The 14201-nt window shown below is 40.9% G+C and overlaps 1 protein-coding gene across 3 annotated transcripts in view; it reads left to right on the forward strand.

Annotated features, from left to right (window-relative positions):
• The first annotated feature begins 11933 nt into the window (after nucleotides 1-11933).
• The window catches only part of AFF1 (ALF transcription elongation factor 1), a 173195-nt gene continuing 170927 nt past the window's right edge, over nucleotides 11934-14201 (forward strand). For 2 of the 3 annotated variants that reach the window (XM_072943023.1, XM_072943014.1), the window contains exon 1: nucleotides 11934-12187. The gene's annotated coding sequence lies outside the window, so the exon portion shown is untranslated. The remainder of the gene's footprint in view (nucleotides 12188-14201) is intronic. The other variant, XM_072943004.1, reaches the window with a different exon arrangement.

A 14201-nucleotide genomic window follows, 5' to 3' on the forward strand; every position in this document is an offset into this window, starting at 1 on the left:
CACAAAATTTACCACTTTAACCATTTTTAAATGTACAGCTAACTGGCATTAAGCACATTCACATTTTTGTGCAACCATCACCACCATCCATCTCCTGAACTTTTTCACCTTCCAAACTGACAATTGGTACCCATTAAATAGTAACTCCCCATGCTCCCCCTTCCCCCAGGCCATAGGCAATCAGTATTCTTTCAACCTCTATGACCTTGACTACTCTAGGACTGGCTTATTTAAGGTATAATTTTTCTAAAGTTAAGATTTTAACTAATACAAATATAAAATGAATATGTGTCAGAGGTTTTACTTAACTCACTCATTAATGAGGAAACCAGTAAGATGTTACAAGCAGATCAAAGAATTCAAACAATCACACATATATAAGCAACGATGAATGCTAAAATGAATCTACAAAAAGATACAAGATGATCTAACCATAAGAAAATAATCAATTATATTTCACTGGACACAATTCATTTCCATTTCTATGGGCTAAAACTGTTTGCATTATTACTCATTTTCTACATCTTATGGAATTGTAAAAACAACCCAAAAACAGGGAAAGAAAAAGATAACAAGGAAGTGTGCTCTGGGCAGAATATTCGATAACTATACACATAGAACATGGATGAATATTGACAAGATAGTACTGAGTAGGGGAAAAAAATGGAGGAGAACTGTGCCAGTTACCAGTTTATTGTTTATCAGCTCCAAAGCCACCTGGAGTGGGACCTGTGAACAACTGTCTTTTGCCACCTGGTATGATGTTAAGCCTTATCAGCAGAGGGCACTGGAGGGACACCTCAAGGCATGGCAGAAACAGTGGCTTTTCTTCCTGGATCTTCCTGTTTCTGTGATGTCTCTTATGGGGACCCGGGGGCACTCACTCTCCAGCAAATTTTATCACCACCCTAGAGGAGGGCTTCCAGCTGACCAGCCCTGGGCTGCGGGCTGCACCCCAGCTGTGCACTGCAAGGAGGTCTGAATCTCTGCTTTGAAGATGGGACCTGTTTCAAGTTTGTTCCTCCCTTGGATATTCTCCCTAAACCTTAGACGTAGGAGTGCTGCTTACATTTGCTAGTCTATGGTTTTCTTTTACCTCTCTCAACAGGTGTATTAACTTTGTGAAAAGTTGAACCACCTTTTTGTTAGTTCATAACCAACTCTTAACATCAAATTTTCTCTGATCAGTGTGGTTTCTGTGTCCTGACTGATACAACTATAACCTTAGTTATTTTCTCCCTATTTATTTTCTAAACTTGTCATATTATTACCTTAACAAAAGAAATATATACTGGCATGTCCTTCTGTCCCTTTCATTTCCCCTCAAGGCATCCATCATATTAATAATATCTAGGATTAGTTTTGCATTTTAGTGGATATATTTTCCCTCTCTTTTCTTTGGCCCCAGTTGCTTTTTCTTTTTTAAGGCTACAACAAGCTTTACTTAAATATATACTACTCTTACTTCTGATCTCTCTCTCTCTTTTTTTTCAAGGCAGGGGAGGAAGGTAATTATGTTTATTTACTTATTTTTAGAGGAGGTACTGGGATTGAACCCAGGACCTCGTGCATGCTAAGTATGTGTTCTACTGCTTGAGCTATACCTTACTTATGGTATCTGTTGAAGCTCAATTGGACTTTTTATTTTTCTTCTCATTTCTGTACTTCCTCAAAAATGTTATCAATGTGGATCTTTTTGTGGCGTATTTTCTGAGAACATATATGCCTGAGGCTGAGTATCACTTTTCCTATGCTTTTATATTTGAATGACACTTTGACTGAATACAAGATTCTAGGCTCAAGTTTTTTTAGTACTTAACATATATTACTCCTTTGTCTTCCAGCAGCCAGTGTGCTGTCGAGAGGTCTAATATCAATATGATTCTTGTTCCTTTGTAGGTCACATGTCCTCACTTTTTCTAGAAAGTTTCAGACTTTTCTCTTTATGTTTAGGTCTGGCTTTTCCTGATCTCCTCTTTGGCACTTTATGATCTGAAAGCATTCACTTTTTATTAGTCGTGAGAAATTTAACTTTTCTCTTTTCTTCAAATATATTCTCCTTTTCCTTATTCTTTCTAATTTTGTCTTTTGAGACTCCTTTTACATAAATGCTGGCATTTCTACTTTTATTCTCCACATCTCTTTTCTGTGTTTTATTCATTATTATTCACTGTTAGCTTTTCCATTTGTTTTGATGTGAGTTTCCAGAGGGGAGGTCAGCAAACTACAGCCCATTGTCAAATCTAGCTTGCCACTTGTTTTCGTAGAAAAAAAAGTTTTGTTGGTTAGTCGTACTTATTCATTTATTTAGAAGATATAGCTGCTTTTGTGCTACAAGGGCAGTTGAATAGTTACAACAGAGGCTGTGTGATTCACAAAGCTTAAAATGTTTACCATCTAGCCCCTCACAGAAAAAAATCTGTCAACACATAGAGGATAAGAACAATTTTTAATACTTAAAAAAAATTCTATGCATCAAAGATTTTATTTTGACAGGCCTACTTTTTTTAAATTCTTATTTTTTGTTGAAGTGTACTCAATTTACAATGTTAGTTTCAGGTGTACAGCAAAGTGACTCAGTTATACATGTACATAAATGCATTATCTCTTAAGATTCTTTTCCATTACAGCTCATTTCAAGAAATTGAATACAGTTCCTTGTGCTATATGATAGGTCTTTTTTTTTTTTTAATCTATTTTATATATAGGAATATGTATCTGCTAATCCCAAACTCCTACTTCTTTTTTAATGGAGATACTGGGAATTGAACCCAGGACCTCATGCATGCTAAGCATGCACTCTATCACTGAGCTATTTCCCTTCCTCAGATAAGAACAATTTGTTTTTCTTTCTATCCCGAAGACCTTGAATGTACCTTGCCCAGGTTTGTTGAATGAATGAATAAATAAATAACCTTTGAAAGGCAGATATTTCACAAAGTAGAAGTGAGAGATTATTTCAGAAGGTAGAAATAGAGCATTCCAGCTAAAGGGAACAGAAACAGTATGAGCAAAGACATAGAAGTGAAAATCAAGGGTAGATTTTCAGCAGAGCAAATATTTAACAAAAGTGAAGGCAAAAAGACTGATTTAGGAACTATTCTGGGTGGGTGGTGGTGCAGCTCAGTGGTAGCACACGTGCTTAGCATGCAGGTGGTGCTGGGTTCAATCCCTCTACCTCTATTAAAATAAATAACCTAATTACCTCCCCCTCAAAAAAAAAAAAAACTATTCTAGGGAGTCTTGACTCTAGAATGGGGAGCTGGAGCTCAATTCTCTTTGCAGTTGCCAGATATGTCTCATGACCAGAGATATGCTTAAGGAGGACTCAGACGGCAGCACTGTGGAGAACAGATTAGAGAGAAGAGAGACGAGAACAGTTCAGAGGCTCCTATAATTGTGAAACGAAAAGCAGCTGACTTAATATGGCAATGGTAAATTCAGGGAGACAAAACAGCTTGACAGACCTTGATACACTTCACAGTCGTGGTCTACATCGAGCCCCCATAATATACTAACTGTGAGTAATTAGGCAAGTTGTTCAGTCTTTCTGAGTTTCCTCATCTGTAAAACATGTTGATTTAGTAAGGATGCAGTTAGGAATAACCCTCATGCCAGGTGGTAATTCAACAGAGAATTGACTAAGGGTGAGGCAGGAAGCCCCATAAGAAACCCAGCAGGGCCCCTAAGCAGGGCCACTACTCTCGTGCTGGCATCATCCAGTTCCCTGGCCCAGAGGCTCTATCTCACCTTCTGCCTCTGAAACGGCTTACTTACCCCTATAATTTTATTGGTTCCCTGAGCTCACTTCTGATTGGTTATTTCTTCACTCCTGATTGGTTATTACTCTCACTTCTGATTGGCCCACTTCCCTAACTTCTGATTGGTCCATTTGTAGTACTTCATTTGCATGGAGCTCATTCCTGATTGGTTATTTCTCTCACTTCTGATTGGTCTATTTCTACAAAGCTTGTTCCTGGTTGGTCAACTTCTGTTATACTTTATTTGCATATGATGTTGCAAAGTGTAAAACCTGCAGCCTATAAAGGCCTGTGTAAACCTACCAACCGGGTCCAGAGCTTGGAGTGTTTACTCTTCTGGGCCTGCTGGCGTAGTAAACCTGAGTTCTCTAACTCTGTGAATGCTGCTTGGTCTCTCGCCCGGATCCAGGTTGCTGTCACAGTTGAGCTGTAACACCCAGCTGTAACACATTTTTCCGCAACAAGGGAACTAGTTAAAAGGTACATACTTAGACCCAACAGGGGAAGGTGAGGTTACCCAGGGATTAAGCAATTACAGGAAGCCACGAACAGCCACACCCAAGGCTGTGACCAAGGGAAGACACAGTGTACTGGAGCTCAGGAGGCAGAGCCACGCCTCAGGGTCTGTGGGAGCTAGCGCTTAGGGAGGTGGGGCAGCCACTGGGTCAGAGCCATTGCCCAGAGCAGAGACAGAAGAGTAGTACCCAGGAGTCTCCTCCCAGTGCCATTCATTGGCCAAACCCCGCCAGAAGCTGGTTTCCCGCAAAAAGCCTGGGAAAGGTGGTTTGCAAGAATCAACCCCTTGTGACTCACAGCAGAGTAGAAGAAGAGCAGAGACTGGATTTGAGGCAAACGAGCAACTAACCAGCACACTTGGGTACACCACTCAGGGTTACTGTGAACATCTTGGTCGAGATTACACACTGGACATAGTATACAACCTGTAAATGGTAAGCGCTATTTAAAAAAAGATGGGGGGGGGGTAATTAGATTTATTTATTTAATGGAGGTCCTGGGAATTGAACCCAGGACCGCATGTATGCTAAGCACACGCTCTACCACTGAGCTATACCGTCCCTCTCGTGCTGCTTTTTAAAATTACACTTTCTCACATCTCTATCTTTATCTTTTACTATCCTTCCTTTAACTGTAGACATATTGAAGTATTTCTAGTTTCTGAAATTCACCATGAACTCTATTACTCCAGGACACGTGCATATTTAGCTCCCTCTGCGCACATAGCATTGTTTCCTCCCCAGTCATACACATTCCCCCAACTCCCTCTTTCCCTTCATGATTCATCTTAGGGTCTGCTTCTGGCAGGATGCCTTTCCGTAGTCCATCAGTGTTTGTTAGATGCCCCTGGCTAGATTCTAATAGCATACTTATGCATGCCTCTACCAAAGCAGTAAGCAGACTGGATAACAACGATCTGTTTATTCTTTTATCCCTCCGTATTAGTTTTCTATCACTGCATAACAAAGCACCATAAGCCTTACAGTCTAAAACAACATCCATTTAGTACCTCACAGTTTCTGTAAGTCAGAAGGCCAGCGTGCTTCACCTGGGTCCACTGCTCAGGATCTCACCAGGCTGAAATCGAGATGTCCAGCTGTATCCTCCCTCATCTGGAGGCTTTACTGGGAAAGATCTATTTCCAAGTTCCCTTGACAGAATTCATTTCCTGGCAGTTGTATGACTGAGCTTCCTATTTCTTTGCCAAGTGGTAGCCAAAGACCTCTCAGTATCTAGAGGCCACTCTCAGATCCTTGTTATGTGGCCCTCGTACAACGTAGCGATTTGGTCCTTCGAGGCCAAAGGAGAGTATCTGCTATAGCTTCAAATCTCTCTGACTTCCTCCTCCTTTGGCCCCTAGATCTTCCTTTTAAAAAGAACTCACTCGATTAGGTCAGACTCACTCACACTGAGAGGAAATTAAATAGCAAATACACACCAGAAGTGGGAATCTTCTGGGCCATCTTAGAATTCTGCCTTCGACACTCTCCTTCTAGATGTGAAATCTCCAACAACAAGGACCGTCTCTTATTTGTCTTTATAGCCCCAGAATTGAACAGAATTAGTACCTGACACTTAGTAGCTATTCAGTGAAAGAATGGAGAAATGAAACAAAAACAGGAAGGGAACTTGTAGGAAAGGGGGATATTTAAAAGCAAAGTTAACCATGACTTGGTAAGTAATGGATTTTTTTGATAATTGATAAACTTCAATTTCATTAATGTAATAAAGTTAGTTTTCTGTATTTTGTGTTTTATTTTATTTTTTATGTGTTTATTTATTTTTATTTACTTCTTAAATGGAAGTGTTAGGTAATTGAGATAGAAATGAGCACTGGGCAGGGGGAGAGGAAGGGGAAAGGAACAATCCAGAACACAAGGAACCTGAGCTGTCAGTCAACCAGAGCGCAGGGAACCTGGATTGTCAATCAATCAGTTAATCAGTCAGTCAATCAAGAAACCAGAATATAAAAACAGGAAAAACAAAGGAACAGTGCCATTTTTCCTCTCTTGGATCGGCCCGCTTCCAATTCCCAGGAGTGGACTATCTTCCACTATTTTTTTTAACTTCACTAATAAAAATCTTGCTTATATCACGCTTTTTGTCTCTCGTCAAAAATCTTTTTTTCGGGTGACTAAGAACCGAGGTAATTCTTATTTCCCTTTTCCCAGTAACAGAAGTATAGTTAATTTACAATGTTGTTAGTTTCAGGTGTGCAGCAAAGTGATTTTTATATATATGTGTGTATATTTGTATTCTTTTTCAGATTCTTTTCCATTATAAGTTATTACAAGATGTTGAATATCGTTCCCTGTGCTATGCAGTAGGACCTTGCTTATCTGTTTTATATATAGCAGTGTGTATCTGTTAATCCCAAATTCCTAATTTATTACCTCTTTCCCCTTTGTTAACCATAAGTTTGTTTTCTACGTCTGAGTCTATATTTGTTTTGTAAATAAGTTCATTTGTGTCATTTTTTCAGATTTCACATATAAGTGATATAATACGATATTTGTCTTTCTCTGTCTGACTTACTTCACTTAGTATGATAATCTCTGGGTCCATCCATGTTGCTGCTAATGGCATTATTTCATTCTTTTTTGTGGCTGGGTAATATATATATATATATACATACACACCACATCTTTATGTATTCACCTGTCAATGGACATTTAGGTTGTTTTCATGTGTTGGCTATTATAAATTGTGCTGTTATGAACATTGAGGTGCATATATTGTTTTGAATTAGAGTTTTCATCTTTTCCAGATATATGCCCAGGAGTGGGATTGCTGGATCATATACTAACTCTATTTTTAATTTTTTAAGGAACCTCCATACTGTTCTCCATAGTGGCTACACCAATTTACATTCCCACCAATGATGTAGGAGGGTTCCCTTGGAAATGGACATTTGAACCTGAATCCTGGGTCTATAATGGTACCAGCAGCAAAAGTTCATAACAAAATAGGAAGAATTGTGTTGGGTGGGTTTTGGAAGAATAAATGAACAGAGTGAAAAACTATGAGTTTCATACTACATATGCTGAGTTTGCTCTGCCTGTGTGACAACCCTGACGAAATTTCCTGCAAACAAATGAGGGTGATAGTCTAGAAGAGTGATATGGATTGAGTGAACCATAGTATTAAATTCTTAAAGTTGTGCCATAGTCTTTAGGGAGATTTTCTCTTTTTTTTTTTTTGACACTCATATTTAATATCATTTAACTTTTATACATATTAATTATTGGTGTTTTACTTGTAGTACTTCATATTTTAAAAAACTATTTATTAAATTCTCCTTTCCTAGCAATAGCCTCTAAATTTGCAGGTCCACCCCAAAATTGTTCCTAAGATTGCTTTTCAGCCTGTAATGCCTCCTTTAAACAAAGCTCTTTGCCTGAAGAAACAGATTTTTTCAAAGCTCTAGTTATTTCTGATGACACTTTGATAAACTACTGTAGCCATTTTTTTCTGCCTCTTTGAGACATTCAGTAGGGTGCTTTTACCCCCAGTCCTGCTCCCACTGGGGGACCATAACTTGGCTCTTATATTCTGGCTCTGCATGTTATTTCTTTCTCTTTTTCATTTTCCAACTATTTGGCTTTCCCATAATCCCTCAGTTTATTTATCATCTTCCTATTTAACCCTCCAGATGTAACTGTCAGAATGAAAACCCATTGCTAACTCCCTTGGGCTTGCTGATGTGGATTTAAGTGTAATAGACATTACGGTTGGGATATAGTTTGGATATTTATACTAATCTAATGCTGATAGTGGTAAAAACATAACCTTGAGCCACAAAAGAGCTAAGTTCAAATACTGTCACTGCTATTTATTTGCTATATAATCATAATAGAGATGAATTATTTCTCTGAGTTGATTCCTCCTTTATACATTAACTAGAGGTACGCAAATGTTTTCAAGGGGATTAAAAAATATATATGTGTGAAATGTCTGGTAAATTGTAGACATTCAGTTAAACCCCTAAGTTTATTTCTTTAGAGAAAAATATGGATTTGTATTCATATTCTTTTGCTCCAGATTCACTGCAATTTTCCAAGTTACTACTTTAAATATGAAATTAATTTAACAGTACTATCACATGACTAAAAAATATTCATAATCTCCACTGGGATTGGGAAGTGGTGTGTAGTAGCAATAAGTAAAAACTCACACACAATCTGAAACATATTGTACTGAAGAAGCGATGTCAGGTCACTAGGAACCATGTTTTCCACAAAGTGTTCATGATAAAATACATGAATTTTAATTATAATAATTGTGCATTTATTTCTTCTTGCAGCAAAAGATAGCAGGTTTACATTTGCTTATCTGCCTCCCAAAGAAAGATGTAAAACTAGGAGTTTCTGTGTCTGCCTACAGTCTCTGCCCAGTTCTCCACACTTCTTCCACAGCCTTCCTGTCTCCTGTTGATTTTCATATGGCAGCCACAGTAGTCCTAAATGCAACCTGATCAAATCAGTCTCCTACCCAGTGCACTTAGGATGAAAAGAAAACTCCCTAGGTTGGCACATAGGGCCCTTCACCATCAATTTCCAGTTGCCCTTTCCTGTCTTATTTCTCATCGTAATCTTTGCCTGGAGGTCCTACTCCCCCTCTCTCTTTGTGTTCTTTTTTGGGAAGTGGCCCTTCCTCCACTGCCCTTTACCTGGCTTAGGCCAATCCTCCCTCCTCTCTCCTCGCTGGCCTCCTCTCCTCATCTACACCGCTTTATACCAACTCTGGGTTGGTTGCTTTTTTTTTTCACAAGTTTTATGCTCTGATTAGAATTTGATTAGGTTTTATTTACCAATTTGGTAAGGATTTTTTTACACTTTGAAGAAATTCATTCTCTTTGAAACATACATGCAGTAGTTTCGGAATAACATAATTTAAACTGCTGGTTTAAAATACTCAGGTCTTGCTGACTGCAGAATTTAGGAGTACTTCAGGCTGGCCAAACAAGAGGTTGTCAGGGTGGTGATGCAGGCACATTTCCTCCCCCCACGAGTCTCAGTCTTAACATGTGTTCCTGCCCCCTTGTACAGTTCAGGAGCTCTGAGAATACAGCCCATGAGTGTCTATGAGACCCAGGGGATTCACTTGTTTGTCTTCAAAATTTAAGTAAAACCATGGCTGAAAATTGCCAGGTAACTAACATCCCAGGAGTCCTTACATGAAGAGGCAGCTGAAAAAGTACCATAGCTGTATTAAGGGGAAAAAAGTTTTTTTCCAGTTCTGTTGTGGAAAAGATCACTGATGTCAGAGACATGCTTCACCTCAGCAGGAAACATAATCAGAAATAAGTGACCAGGTTGTCAGGATTAAGAAAGTGCTAGAATTTCATTGAGTGAGCTAAAAATGTAATTTAAGAATTCTTATAATAAAGAAGATAGAGGAAATTATAGCTAATAAAGTGAAATATCTCTGCATCTCTATTGCATGATTACTCTTCTTTTTTGTCATTTTTTTGGAAAATTTACATATGGTATAATCATTATTTAAAGTAGCCTGCTTATTAACCGCTTATATAATGTAACCTGGAGAAAAGGCAGAAAAGCGTCTTAAAAAAAAACTCACTGGAATGACTATCTGCTTTTTCTTTATTTAGTATAAGAAAATTAGTTTTAATTTACGTGTTTTAAAATAACTTAGCACCTTTCTGGAATTAATCAATAGACGTGTGCATTCAAATTATTTATTCACCTGATTCCACAAGGCTCTGGCATCTCAGGAGAACAGGAGTTCTGTCTTTGTCATTGATATGGCCCGTCACCCAGCACATTGAGTTAAAAATATTCCTATAAATGGAATGATTTCTTTGAACCAAAGCTGCACCATCTTCAACTAAAAAGTTTTACAAAATTACATCCCTCAGTTCCAAAAGCAGTAAAATAAAATGATCAAACTTTGTCGACATCATTTACTAAATTGAATACAGTTTGAATGTATCAGGAAGTATTATAGGATAAGGAACAGAAAATAGGAAAAAGTTTCAGATAGGAGAGGTAAAAACCTTCAGATTAAAAAAAAATTGAAGTATATTTGATTTACAATGTTGTGTTAGTTTCAGGTGTACAAGAAAGTGATTTATACGTATATATATTCTTTGATCCATTTTGAGTTTATTTTTGTGTATGGTGCAAGGGAGTGTTCTAACTACATTGATTTACATGCTGCTGTCCAGTTTTCCCAATATATATTCTTTTTCAGATTCTTTTCCATTATAGGGTATTACAAGATATTGAATATAGTTCAAAACCTTCAGATTATAAATGATGACCAGGCTGATGTATATTTTACAGTGAGATGCATTAATTCCATAACAAGAAGATTAAAATATTTGTTATGATTAGAATAGATATCAATCTGTTAGAAACCTTTAAGAAATGTGCAAACATACATCTATCAGGGGTGACTCCTGTCTCACGCTGTCCAGGGAAGACTGCCAAAGGTTTCATCTGGAGGCACACCAGACCTCATCAGGGGCACCTTAATTATTTTAGATGTTAAGGTAAATCAAATCGCTATCATCACAGAAGCTTAGAGAGAAGTTGTATTTTGGAAAACAATCCATGGGAAATTAAGTCAAGTAGCCAAGAGTTTAATTTAGAAATGCAAAGATCTATCGATTAGGTTTTCAAACAATATTCATGTAGACGATGAAGGAGTCTTGAGGGGCAAAGCAACAACAACAAAAAAGTAAAAAATGAAGGGGAAAGAACATAAAGGGCACGGAAGGAGGTTATTTTCATACACTACATTTATTTACATTCACATTGCATTTGAGTACGGGGATTTTCTTCATCCAAATAATTTCACCCATTTTAAACCATTAAGATTTTGGGGGAAAAAGCCTGTCTGGGCCATTTGATGCAATCTTTCTGCATCTCTTTCGGGGATGACGGTGAGAGAGGCAAAGAACTCGGCGTGGTGCTTTCCTGGTATGTTGGTAAAAGGGATCGGGTAGCAACTTAACCAGACATTAGGTTTCCCTTCCTCTTTTGGATCTGTTTGCCAAAGCCCATATACCCACTAGAATTTTCTGGGGTTGGGCTGGTGAAGAGAAAGAACCAGGAGGCTGGAGTTAGGAGACCTGGTTTCCCATGCCATTGTTTTTAGCCTGTGATATTGGGCAAAATACTTTATACTTATTTTCAACTCTTCCGTTTCATTATTTGGGAAATGGCCGCAATAATTTGTCTGTTTTAGAAAGTTACTGTGAAGATGAGATGAGCCTGTGTGTGAAAGCCGTTTATAAAACGTATAGCTCTCTATAATGTTAGTTACTATCTCCTTTAAAGGGCACAGAATCTCCTTCAATTGTGTAGGAGATTGCAAAAAGACTTCTTGACACTTTTAGTCAGAACTTGACCCTGAGCTTAATCTCTCTGTAAAGCGAAAGGGTTCTTGTGCCCCACAGCAGCCCGGGGCAGGGTCACCCACGCTGTCGGTGCGGTCACTGCAGTATTCCATCCGGAGCGGCTGCTCGCCCTCGATCCTCCCACTGGTCTCCTGGGGAGGGCCGCGCTGTTCCTCTCCATCTGGGTGGCGCCAGCTAGAGGGCGTGGGCCGGGGAAGCGCGGAAGGGGGCGTGGCCTCCTGGGGGAGGGTGTGGCCTCGCCTACCGGGCGTTCCGGGGCCGCCGGCGCGCGGAGCTTGCCAACCAGCAAGCGGACGAGCGCGCGGCCCCTGCGCACTCGGCCGCCGCCTGCGCGCGTCGCTGGCACAGCTGCGTTCTCGCCTCCGCGGCTGGAAGCCGAGTCCCGCGCTAGCCGCCGCTGAGCCTCGGGAGCACGCGCTCCCCTGCGCTCTCGGCACCCGCGCCCCTTCCCCACCGCAACAGGTCTGGGGCGGGCGGAGGCGGCGAGGGCGCACGACCCGAGATTGGAGGACTTAGGGTCTGGAAGGTAAGTGGAGTCCTGCGCCCCGCCTCGGGTTAGGGGTCAGCCCTGGCCGAGACGCCGCGGCCGATGACTTCTGGGAAGCCCAGGCTCTCCCGCCTAGCTGCCGGCTTCCCAGCACGCTGACTCAAGTCGCTGGCGTTCCCACTTTTCCGGTGGGAACCTTCGGGGAGAACCGGCGAAGGAAACGCAGAGCTCGTGCCGCCCTCACTTACAAATCCGCTGCAGGTAGCGTCTAGAAAAACTGGGGAGGGGAACACAGGAAGAGACCCATCCTCCTCCCACTCTGCCCCTTCCCAAAAGCAAACGTCCGCCTGTGCGCCCGGCGTTTTGCGGAAAGATGTTCTGTTGTTGGAACCTGGTCCCCAGGTTGCGTAATAGAAGAATCCCAGAAGTTTCTCCGGGGGATAAAACGGTGCTTTTCTTTCCCCCATTCCGAATCACCTCCCCCACAACACGGTCACCCCTCCCCCTTGCGTTTTATAGAGAGAGATTAGCGATTCCAATCCTATCAAACTGTAACTCAGATGGAGGCGTCCGTCGGTGGTCCGCAGCCTCTAGAGAGGGAGGGGAAAAGTTGGAGGCACCTTCTGAGACTTGCTCCTGGCGCAGAGGGAGACGGCATCTGCAGAACGTGGAACTGGTTAATTTCCCTTGATAATTTTTTTTTTTTTTTGGTGACTCTGCCGCACGCCGGCCCTCCGACTTTGCGAGCTCAGGGGTCAGCAATTTAAAAGGGAGAGGAATTGGAGGGTTACAGGAATCATACTTTACCTCACTGTAACGGTGGTTACGTTAATGAAGCTGCGAGGGACCTTCGAGGGTCTTGATAATTTCCTCCTAGGTTAGTCTTCTAGGAGTTTACACACAGACCCCGTATTGTTGTGCAAATTTCTCAGGAAGACCCTTGGCTTTGGAGGTGGAGTTGTGTCCGAATCTTCCGGGAGCCCCTCTCCATTGAGGAGGGGGCGGTGAAGGTGGGCGGTGGGGGAAGGTCTTGCAGACGAAATTTTGTTTTTTCAAGGGTGGGATAGGGTCCTTTTAGCTTTGTTGGTGCACGTTGGAGGCGGGGGTGGGTGGGGGATTACGTACCATCGAGAAGCCAGACATTTAAAACTTTTAAAGGCGAAAGCGCACGTTAAGGCGAAGATCCAGTGTCCCCTGGGACGGTTGCAAGGTGAGCTTAGTAATTGAGGCACAGAAACCTCAGGCAAGGAACCGGCCTGAGAGTTTGGGGGATTTTGCTTGTGCCAGATTATATCACAGCAAGGTCATGCAGAAGTGGTAGATGGTAGGGTCTGTAGTGGAACATCTCTCCTGAACCTGCGTGGGGTTAGACTTAGTGAGGATGGAAGACACGAGAAAACCTTTGGACTTGAGAGTCTAATTCTGCTCAGAGACTTAAGAATACCTAGGCATGGCCCTGTTTCAATGTTTACTTCCTCTGTCTAATGTATTTCCTTAGCTTGCCTTTCATCTTAGTGGAAAGGATTCCTTGAGTGAATACTCTGGAAATAAATTCACAGGAGGGTTGAAAATTCTGGATGATTCGCCTGTTTTATTTAAAGATGGTGTCTCTTGCCAGTGTTGGAAAGAATTGTATTTGAAGATAAATATGCCTAAGTGGATGGAGAGAACTGAAGGATAATGACCCAAGAGAATATGAAGAGAGACTAAGAGAAAGCCAGAAAATAGATAACTAGTACTTAAAACTGAGAAGCCTAATCTGAATTCAGCTAATTTAGGAGGGAGGGTACCAAAGACAGTATTTGGAACAGATTTGGTCGCTTTAAGACGAAGAGGTATTGAAGAGTGGGACACAACGCTGTAAAAAAAAAAAAAAAGATATTGGGGACTTCCCTCCCCCTCTTTCCATTTCTAAATAGAACTTGCAGGAGTGATGAGGCTGGGGATGTGAACTCTTTCCTTTCTACTTACAGGAAGAAAATGAACTGCTATACATCAGAGTTAATGTTTTATTCACTGTAGCAATTGAATTTCTGTAGTCTTTGGCATTTGG

Source organism: Vicugna pacos, chromosome 2 (genome assembly GCF_048564905.1).
Source record: "Vicugna pacos chromosome 2, VicPac4, whole genome shotgun sequence".
In the NCBI taxonomy this organism is placed as follows: domain Eukaryota; kingdom Metazoa; phylum Chordata; class Mammalia; order Artiodactyla; family Camelidae; genus Vicugna; species Vicugna pacos.